The sequence below is a fragment of the Fukomys damarensis genome, unplaced genomic scaffold (assembly GCF_012274545.1).
Source record: "Fukomys damarensis isolate Sample0158 unplaced genomic scaffold, DMR_v1.0_HiC HiC_scaffold_15, whole genome shotgun sequence".
In the NCBI taxonomy this organism is placed as follows: domain Eukaryota; kingdom Metazoa; phylum Chordata; class Mammalia; order Rodentia; family Bathyergidae; genus Fukomys; species Fukomys damarensis.
This window is the reverse complement of record NW_022900927.1, coordinates 54,914,843-54,920,116: the sequence shown is the minus strand read 5'-3', so window position 1 is coordinate 54,920,116 and position 5,274 is coordinate 54,914,843. Positions and strand designations below refer to the sequence as shown.

At 42.9% G+C, this 5,274-nt stretch overlaps 1 non-coding gene across 1 annotated transcript; it reads right to left on the bottom strand.

The window, feature by feature from the left end:
* Positions 1-4,418: 4,418 nt before the first annotated feature.
* LOC117286203 lies at positions 4,419-4,553 on the bottom strand. Its single transcript, XR_004517349.1, has one exon. It is a non-coding gene; the product is annotated as a small nucleolar RNA SNORA76 (small nucleolar RNA).
* Positions 4,554-5,274: the final 721 nt, after the last annotated feature.

The following is a 5,274-nucleotide window of genomic DNA, read 5'->3' as shown; positions in this document are numbered from 1 at the left end:
CCGCAAGGCACCCTGGGAACCGTAGTCTCCGCAAGCGAGCAGCAGGCGCAGAGAGTACGCGGGCAGGGTGCTGTCTCCCGCCTGTGGTTGCACCTGCTTGGCCTCATCACTTCCCCAAGCACACATCCTTAGAAAGCAGCAAGTTCTATTACAAGAAAAGTTTATATTAATATTCAGAGACATGCTGGATTATTCTTTGGTGGATGAATTCGGGTTTCCATGGGGCATGAGGCATTCCAGAGAAGTCCTGAGAGGTGGGAGCATGGATTCTAACGTTTGAGATGGGCTGGAGAGCCCTCCCAGCCCCTGGGTTGAGGGAGAGGAAGACACGTAAGGTGCCCTTCTGTAGACTAGACTTGACTGTGTCACGCATGAACAGGGAAGACTGAAGGCGGGCAAGTATGAAGTTTTGAGTCTGGTGGAAATGAATACTTCTATTTGGAAGTTGTTAGAGTTAAGTGGAGGTAAATAAAATGAGGCAGGAATTTAGATATACATGTTTGGATAGTAGAGGTTGGGAGAAAAATAAAGATACACAGACATATAATTTGTATGTCTATCTTTGTGGTTCTAATATTTTGAAACTTTTATTACAGAAAAAAATTCAAATATACAGAATTAGGAAGAAAGGTACTTGGGAGGCTGAGACAGGAGGATCGCAAGATGGAGGCCAGCCAGGGGAACACAGGGAGACCTGTTTCAAAAAATAAAAAGGACTAGAATGTAGCTCAGTGGTAGAGTGCCTCTGTGTTCTAGCCACAAGACCACAAAATAAATGGAATGGTATAAGGCACGTGCTCCTCATTCGGCTGCAGTATTTATCAACTGATGGCCAGTTTTATTTCATCTGTGCTTTTATCATGTACTTTTTTTCTGTATTATTTTGAAGCTTATAATTTCATCTATAAATACCTCAGTAAAAATGTTTAAAGGTAAGGATTCTTTAATATTATAACCGCAATGTACTGCGCACTTTTAAAAAATTGACAAGGATTATTTAGCATTGTTAACTGTCCAGTTAACACACAACTTCCCAAATGGCTCATAAAAATCACATTTTTGGGTTGGGAATTTAGCTAGTGGTGCTGCCACCTGCCTAGCAAGTGTGGTGTCCTGGGTTCCAGCCCTGGTACCCCCCATCACATTTTCTATTTAATTGCTTGTTTGAATCAGGATCCAAATTAAATCCATGCATTTCAAATACTTTTAGTCTTTCTGATTTATAAATTCCTCCTCCATTTCCCTTCCCCCAACACCTTTCTTGATTTATTTGTTAAACAACGTTGTTTGTTTTAAAGAGATTCCCACAATCCTGATTGTGCTGAATGCATCTTTGGGACAGACTTTAATATATTGGGGGGGATGTTGGAGACAAGGTCTTGCTGTGTAGCACAGGCTGGCCTCGAACTAGCAGTGATCCTCCTGTCTCAGCCTCCATGCCTACCTGTGTTTTTTTTTTTGTTTTGTTTTTATTTTTATTTTATTTATTTTTTTTTTCACAGCCTGCATTTTGTCCTCTTGTATTCCCATTTTTCTCTCTGCTGGAGCCTGCAGACGCCTGGCAGGAGAATATTAGTAAATCCAGCTGACTGTAGGTTTAGAGTTGGATTCTCCAGGCAGCTTTCTTAACAATGGACACAATATTTTTATCTCCATCTGCTGCCTCCTATATGTACCTTTCAACTGGTTATACTTTCAGGAGGGAAAAAAAAAGACACTGTTTAGCTGGATATGGTAGAACACGTCTGTAACCCCAGCACACTGGAGGCTAAGGGAGGAGGATCGCTGTGAGTTCAAGGCCAGCCTGGGCTACATATTGAGATCCTGTCTCAAACAGGAAGGAAGGAAGGGAGGAAAGGAGAGAGAGAGAGAGAGAGAGAGAGAGAGAGAGAGAGAGGGAGAGAGACAGAAAGCAAATAGGCAGGCAGGCAAGCAAGCAAGAAAAGATGGTGTTTATACCCTCCTCCTCCAAAAAACCTACAATCTTGAATATTGAACACTTGGGAGTCAACTTAATCTCCAATGATCTGAAATATGTAACACTTGGACCATGAGAATTTGAATAAGCAGGAAGAAAGATACAAATATGGGTCAGAGGAGTTTAAAAAAACAGGAACAGGTGTAAGTCAAGGTTGCTAATGCAACTGTTTATTTTTCCTTGACCAGATCAAATAATATGACATCGACTTCCAAGCTTTGGAGCCTTCTGTGGCCCTGTGTTTTTGACAGATGCATGAGGCTAGTGGCTTGAACTCAGATGTTGGCCAGGGCCCCCTTCACCTGTGTGTTTAATCAGGCTCCAAGGGGAGAAAGTCTAAAAAATCCCTTTTCTGGGCTATCTCTGACGCCAAATTATGTACTCAGAAGAAAAAGACAGATTTCAGGATCATTTTGAGGGAAGCTAGAAGCAAGCACAAGGCAGTTTCCTGCACATAGTGAGTGACACGTGAGAGGTGTATGTGCCATGGTGAGGACTGGCCCTGGGAGATGGGAGGCACCCTGGGGAGGCGGAAACGGAGAATGGCTGAGGCTGGGCAGGCGCAGGCGGAAGCCAAGGACCTGGAATGCTGCAGTTCTGGGTGGAGCAGGGGAAAGAGCAGTTGCTGCCTGCCTGGGCAAAGCTTCTTGCCAGTACTTGGGTCACTGTCCTCTGGAATCCTGCTTCCACTGGGAACTGGCCCAGGGAAAGGAGACAAGTGTGTTTCAAAGGATGATCTGTCCTTTACCTTTTTAGAACACTGCAGAATCAAGGAGCTCTGCCGCAGAACCAAGGCACTGAAGGGCCCCCTCCCTGGGTACAATAAAAACCCTCCTCTTACAGGAGGATCTGTAAGATCACCCACAAGGCAGTGTCCTGATGCCGCAAGAAATAATAAGGAGACTCGCAAACAAATATTTCTGCCTCAACAACTCTGGCTTATGAATTGAAAGAGGGCCTCTAATCAGGGTGACTGACACATCATTTTCAAAACAGATCGGTTTTGTCTTTGCAAAGTGTGACACACTTTGTAGAAAGCTCTGTTGTCCTGCTGACGAGAAGGCAAGGTGAAGAGTAGAGGGACGAACAGAAACATCCCTCGCATTCTGTCAGCCCTCATTTATGGGCCATGAATCTGTGTTAACCATTCTTGGGCAAGTGTTTATTTTTAGCCCCATTTCATTCCTGTGACAATTTTTTTTTTTCTTTTTTGCTATGTAGTTCAGGCTGGCCTTGAACTCACCATGTAGCCCAGCCTGGCCTGTAACTTTCCACAATCCTCCTGCCTCAGCCTCCCCAGTACTGGGATCACAGGCGTGTGCCACCATATCCAGCTCAAACTTTTCTTTTTGAAGTTAATTGGGACAGGTATTTTGTAGCAGAAAGCTAACACAGTAAATTAAAATATTTCCCTTTTATCTCTCTTATCCGTAAAGGAACTGATTGTTAGTGTTTTAGGGATCTCTATTTTATACATATTTTATGGGTATAGTAAATGCATTTATTTTTTAGCACTGAATACTGAACCCAGGGCTTCAGGCACACACTAGGCAACTTTTGGAACAATGCACTACATGCTCAGTACTTTCAGTTTCATTTTGGAACAGGGTCTCCCAGTGGTCTGTCTGGCCTGGAATTCCATGCCTCAGCCCCCTGGGTGGCCAAGATGAAAGGCTTGCCACTGGACCCAGCAAGGCGTCTTATTTTAAAAATGAAATGTTATTATGTATATTTAAGGCATACAACATGATGGTTTTATATAGATAGTAAAAAAGTTACTGTAATAAAACAAATTAACCAATCTAGCACCTCTTATACTCACATTGTGTTTTCGTAGCAAGCCCAGTGAAAACCTATTCATTTAGCATAAATTCTGTGTACAGTATGTTTTACTGCCTGCAGTGCTCATGCTGTGCATTAGATTTCTAGATCTCTATCTCCCCTACATACCTGCTACTTGATATCCTCCGGTCTATATCCCCGAACGACTGTCCTCTCAACTACCTCTGTGTTGCATGTAGTCATAGGTTTCTAAGCCAGCCTTCTCAGCTGAGAGTAAACCCTGTCTTAGTCCAGTGGCAACCCGTCCTTCTTGAATATATTCTGTTCTACAGGACTTAGATGAATCAGAGGTTTAGGTTTTGTTTTCCAGATGATTTCTGAGTGAGCTGTTCTCTTGGGAAAACATTTAGGAGAAATATGAAATACACACACACACACACACACACACACACACACACATATTTATTTTGTTTTGGCTTGGTTTTGGTTTTTTGAGACAGGGTCTCACTATATAGTTGAGACTGACCTGGAACTCACTATGTAACCCAGGCTGGTCGATGAATTTGCAGTGATCCTCCTGCCTCAGCCTCCCAAGTGCTGGGATTACAGGCATGTGCCACCATGCCCGGCCTAAGTTTGCCCCCCTCCAGCCATGTTGCTTTGTTGCTTGTGGTTAAAAGGGCCATTCATGAGGGGCAGGTGGCCCCAGTTATGCGCAAGCATTTTCTCTGGCCCCGAAGCCCTGGGACCATGGACAGGCACAAGGGGTGGGGGGAGGGCCCAAAGGCAGTGCGTCTATGTTTGGTTTTTTGAGACAAGGTCTCACTATGCAGCCCAGGCTGGTCTTGAACTTACAGTTTTTCTCCTGCCTCAACCTCCCAAATGCTGGGATTATAGGTGTGTACCACAAAGCCCAGCCTGAAAAATATTTTTATTTTATTATTTTTTAAATGCATTTTAAAATGTTACCAATCTAAGAAAATGTCACACTATCAAACTGATCTCTGCCAAACAAAGTTGTAACGTCAAGGTTTTTTGTTTGTTTGGTTTTTTTTTGTTTTTTATTTGGTACTGGGGATCGAACTCAGGTCCTTGTGCTTGCAAGGCAGGCGGTGGAACCATTGAGCTAAATTCCTGGCTATAATGTCAAGTTTTAAAACATAAGCAAAGCACGAGGCATCACAATCCCAGATTTGAAGTCATAATGACAAAACTACAATGATAAGAACATGGTATGACACAAAAAAAGACATGTGGATCGATGGGACAGAACAGAGGATATAGAAACAAACCCAGGCACATTCAGCTATTTGATCTTTGACAAAGAAAATAAAAGCATGCAGTGGAGGAATCATAGCCTCTTTAACAAATGATACAGGGAAAATCAGCTATCTACATGCAAAAGATTGAATCTGGAACTCTGTCACCACGTACTACAGTTCATCAAAATGGATTAAAGATCTAAACATTAAAACAGAAACAATCTGCTAGAAGGTAAAATAGGTACAATTCTT